This window comes from Cervus canadensis, chromosome 28, assembly GCF_019320065.1.
Source record: "Cervus canadensis isolate Bull #8, Minnesota chromosome 28, ASM1932006v1, whole genome shotgun sequence".
Lineage (NCBI taxonomy): Eukaryota > Metazoa > Chordata > Mammalia > Artiodactyla > Cervidae > Cervus > Cervus canadensis.
The window spans coordinates 15,954,473-15,968,250 of NC_057413.1; the positions used below are offsets into that span (position 1 = coordinate 15,954,473).

A 13,778-nucleotide genomic window follows, 5' to 3' on the forward strand; every position below is an offset into this window, starting at 1 on the left:
TAAGGCTTCAGTTCCCACAGGGTGATGTTGTGAGTGCCAGATGTTGCTTGTGCATCAAAGGAAAGGAACTCCAAAATTAGGAAACTCTGACCGTATATAGGGGTGCTGGTGACATGCCCATTCTCTCCTCTAGAAAGGAAGAGACATCACTGAGCTAAATTGTAAGCAAGTGTTCCCAGGAGAAGAGGGTAGAGGCATCTTTAGGATGATTACCCTGGAGTGGAAGGGAAAGGAAGTTCTTTACCTTTATTGTCCCAGGATGTCTTCAGGGAGGGGATGTATTCAGCTTTACTTTCCTGAAATATCTCCTTATACAAACATTGGCTATAAATGCCTTTTCTCAGAGGGCTTGAAATATGGGATGATCATGGAGAATTGTCTTCCTCCAACTACGTGTCAGGCACATCATCTACAGTATCTCCAATCCTAGCTGTAACTGTGTAATGTAGATATTGCTATTCCAGTTTTGAAGACAAAGAGGAAAAGTTAAAATCACATGCCCAAAGCTACAAAGTTACCAGTATTAGAGTCAGGACTCACTATGGTCATTGGATGTTAAAGTCAAAACTCTTTTCATCACAGAAATCAATAGTACATCTTCCACTGAAAGCAGCCTCATGAAGCTTAATGTGAGTTTATTTTATGGTGTATATTTTCTATTTTTTCTATTCTCATGTAAGCGTCTTGAGGGCAGAGTCACGCTTATATCCTCCACCATGCCTAATAAAGTGAATACCATGTGATTATCAGATGCTTATTAAGATGGTCTGAATGAAGAAAATCTGTCAAAATATGTATGATGAAAACTTGACATTATACCTCCTAAATAACATATGATTGTGGAAAAGAGGTCACAGCATAAAATTCAAATATAGCAACCTATTGCTTGAAACATTAATAATGATCTCAACTATTTTTTACTTGGCTGACAATTTAGCTTGGATATTGATGAAAATTTGATATCTAAAGTTTAGAGAAAGTAACTAAGAGTTGATAATAATCAATGAGGAGGAATATATAGAAACATCGCATGTGTCAACTCACACGAGAACTGATGTTTGAATATAGGATATGTTGAAAAATGAAAAATTAGTTTTATTTTAGAACTAAACCTCTTCCATTCTAACCAAAAATATGCTCAATGCTGAAGAGTAAAAATCAGTGGTTGACTTACAGATTTTTTTCCCTTTCAATCTTGTTCTGGGGCAAAAAGTCTTTTTCTTATTACTGTTTATTCTAAAGCACTTATCTTCTATTTACATAATCCATCTTCTATTTTCATAATTTATATCCCTGGGATATGTGTTTAGGTCTTCTTGTCTGAAACCAGGCTGTTCCACTATTCAGAACTTAACGAGCTTCTTAAACAGAAACATTAGGAGCTGTTAGACACCTATTGCAAACCTTAGCCCCGACTTTGTCATATAAATACTCCATTCAGATTATTCAGTAGAATAAATATATTTGGTTGTATTTCCCCCTTTGGGCCAGTAGTCACTGCTTTCTTTTCCTCCTTATGTCAAGTCATAAGTTTTTGAGGCTGTTCTTGCATTTCTACTAAATACTTGCTTGAATATGTGCCACTTCGTGAGATAAGAAACCTCTATTCCCAACATATATGGAAAGAACAAACTATATTTACATAATATTTTCATAAATATTAAAAGCAATGTTTTAAAATAAAGAAGATATTTTTACCTTTCCTCAAAAAGATATAACAAGAAAACAGAAATGCAAGTACTCATGCGTGGGAGGAAGGTGATGTTTCATTATACTTTAAACTACTTTGGCAGTTGTTTTCCTTACATATATGCAGGATATTAAAGTGTTAGCTGTGTGTGTGTGATTTATTGTGAAGCTTCTTTGCCCAAAAAAGCCCTGCTATTTTAGTAGAGTTCAATATATTTCCTTTGGGGGAGATTAAATAAAATATGTTAACTCAGTTAAATTTGGAGTCTGATGACAAATGACTAAATGTGTTCAAATGAGGCAGGCACAGGAAATCTGTCCAGCAAAGGACTAAACTGGGAAATAATGTTTGAATGTCCACTGGCACAGTTTTGCAATGTGTTGCTCTAGAGTTTGGTATTACAGTATGCCATTAATTTTAAGTAGTAAATTAAACAAGAGAAATAAGATTCCTTTATTCTGGCACATGCACACAACTCAGCTCTTCAGCTGTACACTAAAATTCAAATGTACACATAAAGATAAAATTAGGATGAAAATTAGGATGGGAAAGTGGAACATGTTTTAGTTTTGATTTTAGTGTATGATATTTAAAAAAGAGAAAGATGTCTCAACCCCAAATTGCATGTTGAACTACATTCAGGAAGTACTATTATTATATTCTGATACTGAAACTAAAGTATCCTGGAGGTAGGAATGTTGTGAATTTTACATCAATTATTTTCTATAAGGAGCAATTGTAAAGATAGGCTTAGGAATTAACTTGGGTCCAATCAAGTTCATGCCAGTTGACTTGGTAGATAAAGCTAGGAAAACAAGGACTGAGGCATAATTGTTAAGTGTTTTGCTTAAGATCAAAACTGGAGTTGATGGCAGTTGGACATCCCAACTATACATGCTTCTGAAAGTAAAATTTCAGAATTAAGATAATCTTCATAATTTCACAATGACTTATGCTGAAAGGTTTAAAAGATAGCCTATTGCTATTAATGCTAAACTCACAAATGTAGGAGTAATTCTATGTTGTGAATTTCAAACCTTAAAGAAACATATACAGATAGCAACAGAGACCTGGAGAATACTACTTATGCCCTAACATTTTCCTTTTAGTTAACTCTTGATGCTCAAACAGAGCTATACTCTTTAGTAAATACCCAGACCACCCCTTTCATCCTCAGAATAGAAACTGGGTTCCATTGCTATGTCTGTTCATAGAATAACCTCAAGGGCAATCCATATGTCCAGCCCCTCATCCTCATTAAAGAGAGAATCAAACTTAATGAGAACAAAAAGCTGTTAATAGTAAAGGAATATAACAAAATGGTTTATCTCAGTTTTTCTTACATTTCCTATGAAGCCTAGCCTGCTTTCCAATGCCATAAAGCTCAACAGATTATCATCTTATAAGATCAATCTTTTCTTCTATACCATCCAAAATGAATCTTTGGTATGATGTTTTCTACGGAAGATAAATTAAAAGAGAAGGTATTCACATTATTAAATCATAATGATCTGCCTTTTTTTTTTTTTCAATAAACCTATATGTATAAACTCATTTCTGGTGTCTAAAAAGAGTTACAGCCCACCATTGAGGACAGGCCATTGAATTAAGGATGGATAGGATTTCTCTGACAATTGGAATTTAATTTCACATCATGAACGAAAAGGATTTTAAAAGTTGATATTTTCAGTGAGGTTGAGTTAGCAATATTTTAAAATGACGCTTGCATTACCTTGAAGAAATGACCTCTCTATTTTTTTTAAATATATGACACTACAGAAAATGTAAAGTAAACCTGTACATATGAGACCCTGCATGAGCAGAGATGGGAGCTAAAAAAATGGGAAAGTAAAACATAAGACTTCATAACAACAACAACAACAACAAATAGGGCCTGGAAAAATATCTTCCACCAGAGAGAAAATAAACTATTTAAACTATTCTTAGAGTGTTATGCAAAATGGGATATGTAATTGTAGTTTAGTTTGAAAGATTCCCTAGGTCTTTGAAACTGTTCTGATCCCATTTTTCTGTCTTGACACCAGTGCACTGCCCACCAGCCACTCGCATGAAGCATTAGTAGCATGAGATACCATCACCTGTGGTGCTATGTTGAACCTCTGTCGATTTTGATCAATTTTAAGTGTAAATGATTGAATAGCTTAAAAATGAGTAGCTTTTAGAGAACTATTATAGGTGAGTAGAACTGCACTTAGAAGATCACAAGATGGGGGTAGGTTAATGTGTCTGGCAGTCTAATTGTTATTGGAAAAAATAATCTTGAGCCTAACAGCCATGGAGAATTAGGCAGCAGGACTTTGACAGATAGGCATCAGATTTCTTTGAACTAAATGTTTTTGCTTTTATCTCTGTCTATTCATGATAACTTCTGAGGAAGCTGGATGACTCTGACCCAATTTAGTAGAAAGTTCAAGGTGTACTTTAATGTCAATTAATGTGTTAGTTTGCCACCTTGATTGAAAAAAGTTTGGATGATTTGGGCCTATTTTAAAAAATTATTTTTTCTATCTTTTTGTATCAAAGAAAATAGCTAGGACCTTTCATATTTCCTTCCTTGATAGAACTGTTGATTGATAGCAATTCTTGGTTTAATTTTCCATGGAGGCAATTTGTTTCAGATAATGTCTACATTTTGTTATGTGTGCTTCAGTCGTGTCCAACTGACTCTTTGACACCCTTATGGACTGTAATCCATCAGGCTCCTCTGATCATGGAATTCTCCAGGCAACAATACAGGAGAGGGTTACCATTTCCTTCTCCAGGGGATCTTCCTGACCCAGGGATCGAACCTGTGTATCCTGCATTGGCAGGCGGATTCTTTACCACTAGTGCCACCTGGAAAGACCCTTCAACATAAATAATAGTGGTGAAACTTATTCTCTTTTTAAATTAAATAATGTCTAGAAAAATATTTCCTGTAGTAGATAAAATGGAACCATGTCAATCTCTGAAAGCTCTCAGTTCAGTTCAGTTCAGTCGCTCAGTCTTGTCCGACTCCTTGCGACCCCATGAACTGCAGCATGCCAGGCCTCCTTGTCCATCACTAACTCCCGGAGTCCACCCAAACCCATGTCCATTGAGTTGGGGATGCCATCCAACCATTTTTTCCTCTTTCATCCCCTTTTCCTCCTACCTTTGATCTTTCCCAGCATCAGAGTCTTTTCCAATGAGTCAGCTCTTCGCATGAGGTGGCCAAAGTATTGGAGTTTCAGCTTCAACGTCAGTCCTTCCAATGAACACCCAGGACTGATCTCCTTTAGGACGGACTGGTTGGATCTCCTTGCAGTCCAAGGGACTCTCAAGAGTCTTCTCCAATACCACAGTTCAAAAGCATCAATTCTTTGGTGCTCAGCTTTCTTTATAGTCCAACTCTCACATCCATACATGACCACTGGAAAAACCATAGCCTTGACTAGATGGACCTTTGTTGGCAAAGTAATGTCTCTGCTTTTTAATATGCTATCTAGGTTGGTCATAACTTTCATTCCAAGGAGTAAGCATCTTTTAATTTCATGGCTGCAATCACTGTCTGCAGTGATTTTGGAGCCCAGAAAAACAGTCAGCCACTGTTTCCACTATTTCCTCATCCATTTGCCATGAAGTGATGGGACCAGATGCCATCAAAGTTCTAGCAACAAGCTAAGTTTGCTGAGACACCTGGTAGAACCTGAATCTTTTATAACCTATAGCTGGCAAATTCTGTGCTCTACCCATGTCTACCAATACATACACAACATTTTCAGGAACTACACTATCCTAAAATACTACCCAGGAGATATCTTAGATGTACCATGAAGCAGGTCTAGTCAGTTCCTAAGCAGTAACATTCCATTTTCCTCCTCTTCTACTCAGTTCTCCTGCACTGTTAGAAAGTCTGTGCTTCTAAGACCCATTGACATGGCGTATTGCTCAATTCTCTGGAGTTGTCCATGTGTAAAGGCAGGTTGTATTCTAAGCAGTGGTTTGGAGAATCAGTTTCAACAACCTAGTGTTTCATATGTCCATAATGGGCATTTTCAAAATAACCCTTAAAAAATGAATGACCCTCCCCTTCAAACATTTCCAAGGCTCCAACTACTCCATTAAGTGGAACTTGGGCTGGGACTTATGGTTTAAGGTGATGCAGTGGTAAAGAATCCATTTACCAAGGCAGGAGACACGTGCTCAATCCCTGGGTTGGGATGATCCCCTGGAGATGGAAATGGCAACTCACTCCAGTATTCTTACCTGGAGAATTCCATGAACACAGGAACCTGATGAGCTACAATCCATGGGGCCACCAAGAGTTGGATACAACTGAGTATACATGCACACACACAACAAATGTCCCTAGGAACTGCTCTCCCCACTGCTAATTAGGCTTTCTTACTGGACTACGTTGGTCTGCAGGGTTTTCTGTTACCATAGAGTCATCTTCCAGGAAACTGTTCAGTCTCTCTAGCTGGTAGCCTTAAGTTAGGCTTAAATGCAGCTGTTTCAAAGCAGTAGCTTGTTAAGGCTGAGACCATTTGCTTATCATCTCCATTACTTTTATAGATGAAAATCCTCTGGAGGATAATAAGAACTATTTTGGTGAAGATTGTTAGTAAATCTTCTCAGTCATCCTCTGGAGACTGGTAACCGCTGAAGGCAGAATTCGATTCTGGAGGTAGCTTAAGATGGATGCTGTTGCAGGTTTCCCAATGAGCTAGCACATGCATTATTATTTTGGTTGTTATTGTTGTTATTGACTCTCTCGGGGCAGTCATTCTCTGGAAATGTATTAGTGAAACACAACCACCCCATATTAGTAGCCACATATCAAAATACATGTATATTTTAAGATGCATGGAGATTTTCTCTGAACTAGGGAAATGCTGTGTCTATGCTCTTCTGTCAGAATTCCATGGCTTAACGTTCATCTGGTGTCTGTAGAAACGTTCCCAAGATCTCATGAGCTTTTCAATACCCCACAGCCTCTTCGGTAATGACAGGGAAGCAGAAAGGGCTACCCTGTAGTTTAGTGAATCTCCCATTAGCCTTGGTGTGTGCAAGCAACAGCTTCATAGTCAGAAGCCCCCATCCAATGAGGAACCCTATGTCTGATCCAGTCTTCTTTCTTGGATGGACCCAGGACACACCTCCCTTCTCTGACTCTGTCTGACTCCACAGACAGTAATTCTTTTAGCGTCAAGCCAGTGCCAGGACTCTGGTATCAGCTTCCTGAATCTCTATAGTCTGTGATTACTGAAATATCGTTGAAATTTGGACACAAAACTGAAGATAGTCAACGTAATATATGTGTTATATTGAAGACATGTCTCTTTTTGCTTTCGCAAGCAAGTATCACAAGAAGAGTGTGTTGTTCCTACAGACCTAATAAATCAAGAAGTTAAAATAGTTCACCCAGAAGGTAACTCCATCTCCTAAGGGCACAGCTGGAGAAAGCAAAGAAGAAATCTCCATAAATGGTATTTCCCCTGCACTTCAGCATCTTGCTCTTAAACTGTGTCTCTTAGATATTTTATACCATTTCAGGCAAGCAAAATACTATACTCTCTTCAAAAGAATAAGATAACCTTTTCTCAAAGAAAAGGAACTCATTTCAAAATATTTTTTTCTAATTGTTGAAATAATAGATGTTTATTGTGGAAATAAAAAAGTTACATAAAGTAGGAAAATAATGTCCTATAATCCCATCAGTGAGTATTAATAGATGTTAATGTTTTATTCAATTTACTTGGAGTCTGTCTATGTACACATACCTATCTATAAACTGCTCATATAATAACAAGAATAATGGCAATAATGAAAGCTAATAGTTATTGAGCATCTTCTGTCTTTTCAAACATTAACTCATTTAATCTTCATATATTTCTGTGAAAGAAATAATATTAAAAAGAAGTAGTATTTAAAAAAAAGTAGTATTATTGTAGTATTATAAAGAAATAATATTATCCCCATTTTAAAAAAGAGAAAACTGAGATACAGAAAAGTTAAATAACTTTTTTCAGTGTCACATAACTTGGATTTGGTAAATTAAGAAAGTCACACACACACACACAGAGAAACTCCCAGACCCACATATATATACTAACACACTTACATAGACACCACACACATACATTTTATCCAGCTTGGTAATAGTTAGCATTTTACAGTGAAAGATTTAAAAATAATATAAACCTATTATGAAAACAGAAAATGCACAAAAATTATAAAGAGAAAAGAATAGTCATCTAATCCTACCATTTAAAATAACCACTGTCAACACATGTAAACTATTTTCTTCTACTCAGCTGGTGCTAAGTTTTAAAATATTTTTCAGCAGCTTTTTAGGCCACTGTGTGTTTTCACTCAGTACTAAAGCAAATACATTTTTTCATAATATGTCATGCCCAACATCCTGATTCCCTACTTTTCTATTCTGGTTTTCCCTCAAGAACTGCCCACTTTTCTCTTCCTATTATGCAGAGGAGTTTAGCACATGTTCTGACATCTTAGTGTGAGACAGCTCCTAGGCTCCAGGGAGGGAAAAGACAAGAACTCCCAGGCTGCACAAAGCATGGATTAAATAATTTTCCCAAAGGTAGTGTTCTCCCTAAGAGGAATTATGGTGCACATACATCTTCCTGTCTCATTATTCTGAAAATGAAAAAAAATATGCAATGTAACTGATATGCAACTTAACTGAGATTTATAGTGATAAATTAATTTTAAGTGAGAGTCAACATGTAGTAAGTGGTCAAAAATACATTATGGCACACAGTTCGAAGTCAGTTTCAGTTAAAATACACAGGAACAACATATATATTCTACTTGCCTCGAGTAGTGTGCTGTCTTATTAATGATACAAATACTACTTATAAATTTGTTGTTATTATTTAGTTGCTAGGTCGTGCCCAACCCTTTTGTGACCCCATAGACTGTAGCCCAACAGGCTCCTCTGTCCATGCAATTTTCCAAACAAGAATACTGGAGTGGGAAGGCATTTCCTTCTCCAGGGAATCTTTCCAACTCAGGGATCGAACCTGTATCTCCTGGATTGGCATGCAGATTCTTTACCACTGAACCATCAAGAAGCCCTGCTTATAAATTAGCATGTACTAAAATTAATGTAAAGAGAAATGTCCCCAAATGGCAAACCATTTTAAAATTGTTATTCGTGATGACCATCCTTTCCTCCCTTTGCAAAATGTCAGAATAGTTCTTTGGAGATAACACGTTAGGCGTTTTAGTAAGAGTTTTTTTGTGATAAGAAGGAGTGTTGGTAGCGGATGTATGGGTGCCATGTGAAATAGTTACAAGAAACTTTCTGAAGATGGTATGATTTTTTTTACCTGAAAATAGCTGAATTTTGATAGTGACCTAAAACACTGCAACATTTTGATGAGCTGGATATGAGTTTAACCAAATCATCATGGTGCTCACATTTGAGACATAGTCCTCAGAAAATCGCTTCACTTAAAGTTTCTGTCTCAGATCTTAGGAAGCAGCTGCAAGTTTGCAAGGTTTCAGTGGATCACTCAGCTACTGTCTGGGAATCCAAATGTCCTCAAAGGCACCTTCTGACCCTGGTGACAAGTGTCTTAGTCATATCTACCATATAGATTTAAATAGCAAATTAATTTCATATGTTTGGCTTGTAGCTTGTTTGTTTTATAGTTCCTTTATTATAGCAGGTCTGTACTGTCAAGGCTCCAATGATAAATATGTTTTGTGCCCAGCACAATAATCTCTATTACCAACAAAGACGATAATTTATTTCACACTTCATTACAGCTATCATTTAGTGAATTATTTTCAATGCTCATCTTAATGTATCGGTAGATATTTATAAACACACACAGGGTGTAGGAATACTGTATTTTTTTTTCTCAGCAGACTATCTGACATTTCTCAGCTAATGAGAGATTAAATGAGAAATCTGATCACTGCATGGATCATCTCTGCCTGTAAAGTATTGTTGATATTCTCAATTCCAACATCATCTCAAAATGACACCAAAGCCCCAGGAGGGGCATAACATAAATTTACAAACTGTCAGTATCACACTTTTTCTCTCACATACACAGGCTTAGTTACCTGCAAATTTTCTAAAACTCTTTTATGGTTATGCTGTTCCTGTCCTTAAATTCTGCAATGGTTGCCGTTATTTGAATTAAGATGGTGACTGTCACTTTCTTTGGACTAAAATTAAAAACTCTGAACCAAGTGCTAGCCATTCTGAAAATATTAAAACTAATATCTTAATTGCATTGTGTACACATGCACACACACACACACATATGGGCTTTCTAGGTGGTGCAGTGGTAAAGAATCCCTCTGCCAAACAGGAGATGGAGGTTCAATCCCTGGGTTAGGAAGATCTCCTGGAGGAGGGCATGGCAACCTACTCCAGTATTCTTGTACCACCTGGGAAGTCCTGTCAAGACCATGCCATCCCAGTAATGCAGCCCAGATCCAGGAACACGATAAACTCTACAGAGCCCATCAAGCTCACTCAATCCAAACCAACTACTCGTATGAAAGGCAAGCTATTGGAAGCCCTCATTTTAGACACCATAATATTGGGTTCTCAGTGTCATGCAGTCTTATATTGACTTATTAACATCATCTAAATGATGTTTATTATGCACTTGCTGTGTGTCTGACATTGTATTCAACACTAAGGACATATTGATGAATAAAACAGATTCCATCTTTTCTAAAAGTCTTTCTAAATGTTGTTGGCAACACACTGCTGGATAGTAAATACACATTTGGATAATAAGTCCTCTGCTGGCAGTTTGATGCTTTCCTGGAAAACACATTAGAATATTTTGTATCACAGTATACCTTTCACAAATGTGAAATGTAAATTAATTATGATTTTCACAGATACATTTTGATGTTACATTTTTAAGGTTTAACATAAACTGTAAGGAATAATGTGGTCAATTTAGCTTGACTAACATACTGTAAGGGTAGAGTTTGTCCTAACCTGTTATAAATAAAATGTTATTTTTTTATGTGCTAAATTTGATTATTACTATTGTATTGAATTTTATCAAAATGTCATAAAAATGTTTCATAATATATTCACTAAAGTATAAAAGGAATCAATATTCCTTTTATTATTATATAAAATTATTTTGTATTTATTACATATATCCTTATTTTCAAATTTCAAATAATTGAAAATAAGATTTTTATTGGAGACTCAATCCATTTTACTTTAATTCTACAGAGTGTTATTTATTATGAAGCTATGTCAATGAATCACATAAATTCATAAATGAGTGATGAGATTTCTTGTCATTTTCAAAGTACAGTGACCTTTCTTATATTGCAAGGAGCATTTCCAGAACAGGGCGAAATACTCCTTTCAGTGTGAAAAGGTGTCATTCAACAGTACACAACTAGATGCAAGTCAGGGTATTGCTAAGTTGTACAACCTGCACATTTCATACTAATTTTTTCAGAGAGACAGCAGAATAATCAATTGGCAATATTCTGTAATCTGACAGCACACTTGGAGATTGTCTCAGTGGCATACAAAGTGGAGGTTTAATTACTATCTATGTACTAGCAGATATTTTTATATTGTAGTTGGATAAAACAATTGGCTTTTCATTTAAATAATGATTATTCTAAAAAACAATATAAACTTGAAATAGCATTTGGTTCCTAATTGACATAGTTTCAGCTATCTGATCAACAAGGACAGGCATTGTCACATGAACAAAAGAAGCTGCACAAAGATGACAATCCACTTACCACATTAATTAGAGCAAACAGTTGGAAGTCGATAATATGTCTTTGAATTTTGATTCAGTGGTGAAGAAAAGAATTAAAATTGAAAATACAATCAAATTTTGCCTCTAAAGATATGTTTTTTCAGCATGATATACACATCTATACTACAGAATACTGATTGTCAAGGAAAGGTACTCATGTAAATATCCGATGGGGGCAAGAGAAGATTTATCAAAAAAACAATTTCTTTAGGTGGTTGATAATGCCAAACAAATAGTCAAGAGTCTGTTAACATAACCTAATACTTCAGAATCAAACGATCATGGTTCCAAGCGCAAGACTATCAGGATTTCTAAGAACTGTACTGTCATCAAAATGATTTCATTGTCAAGAAATTGACTTTTTACTACCCTCTGGAAGACAGTCAGTCACGTATTACTCAACATGTTTTGGAATATCATCAAATTGCCTCAACAGAACATAAATGTTTCCCAGCACTGAGAGCCTGATTAAAAAGCAGTTACTAATATCATGCCTATTTGTGCTCAGTTGCTCAGTCATACCTGGCTCTTTGTGACCCCATGGACAGTAGCCTGCCAGGTTCCTCTGTTCATGGGAGTTTTCAGGCATAGATACTGGAGTAGATTGCCATTTCCTCCTCCAGGGGTTCTTCCTGACCCAGGGATTTAACCCATGTCTCCTGTGTCTCCTGAATTGGCTGGCAGATTCAATACCACTCAGCCATTTGGGAAGCTGATGTTGTATGGAGTACATTTTCAGAAATGGGAACTTAGGTAGTAAAGATCTCTGATGACCCTCTGTAGGTGGCATACTTTAGAATTGTGGGTCTGTAGTTATTGAAGGACACAGATGCAGAACGGATGGGCTGTGTGCAGAAATATGTAAATAAGTAATGCTTAATTTCCTTTTCAGAGTCCAAAAACTTACTTGATGTTAACCACAAATGAGAGCACTACTTCATAACCTATAAAAAGCCTTTTAAAAATCCTAATTATGTACACTTTTTAAGAAATGCCAAATGGTGATGATTTGGAAAGAGCTAGAAAGAAACCAAACCTCGAAAAAGGGGCATGTGCTTCCCTAAGTCCAAATTGACTGCACATGCACTTATTTAGCTTTCATTACAAAATAGTCTCATTTCCTTATTCATAAAATATGGAGCATTCTGATGTTAGGGTTTTTTTTTTTCTTATTCTTTCAACACTGAGAATAAAACATTAACTTTGTCTTAAGAAAGTCATAGATATATACCAACCTTAACTCTGCTGCTAATTAATGCTATCAAAAGACCTAGCAGGAGTTTCTGCAGCCTTTTTATCTCTGCATGATAAGTGGCTTCAAATAGCTCCCATCTCCCCTTACCAGTTGGATGTCATCTAAAAACTGAATAATAGTGGCAACTATTCTTAGGAAAAATACTGCACCCACTTCCTCTAGAATATAAAGTAAAAGAAAATGGGCAGCCACATAATTATCTAATGACCAGGTTTTTTTTCCAAGGTAGTTGTAAGGTCAAGATTAGCTGGGAAAGTAACACCGGAATATTTTTCTGCTTTGACAGTAAGCAAAAAACAAAAACCTCTTTACTTGAAACTCTTTCATGTAATTATTTCCATACTCTTTTTTTCTAGACACACACCACCCACACTCACACATAATTCTTGCCCACTGTTTTACTTTTAGAAAGAAATGTTCTCTGCCTTCCTTAGCTGTGTATATTAGCAATGTCTGAAATGCTGCAAGGTGAATTAGTTTTAGGATTATATTGCACTATACTACAGGAAAACATGATATAGGGTTTTTGGTAAAACATCTCCAGGATCTTTGCAATAAAATTCCTTTAAGAGGATAAGCCAAAGCTTACGTGTCACTGTCACATTCTATATGACACTTTACGCTGAATATCTTTAGAGGATATACTTAACTTTGTGCAGATACATAAATGACTCTTATGTTTCCCAACTGTACTTAAAAAATCATTTCTTTTGAATGCAACTCCCATCATTTCCAAAAGTCTTTTATTTTTCTGTTCTGCTATTAAGAATCAATTTATCCTATAATTACTTGATTTCTAGTTTTAGTAAGTTGACGAGGAAAATCTTTTTACTCTAAGAATTATAGAATAGATTGCATGGTTTTGTGAGCTAAAACTTTTAGGAATGAAGTTGAAAACATACAAAATAATTCCACATGTTCCACAAAGAATATTTAATCCACTATAATTTTCAATAGGATCTAGGGGAAAAAGTCACTGGTATATGATTTCATTATCATCACAAATCAAAAAATATAGTACCATGGTTTGAAATAGCAGAGTTTTTTTTTTTAA

At 35.9% G+C, this 13,778-nt stretch overlaps 1 protein-coding gene across 1 annotated transcript in view; it reads left to right on the plus strand.

The window, feature by feature from the left end:
- The window catches only part of LOC122429059, a 775,926-nt gene that overhangs the window by 712,422 nt on the left and 49,726 nt on the right, over positions 1 to 13,778 (plus strand). The window lies entirely within an intron of this gene.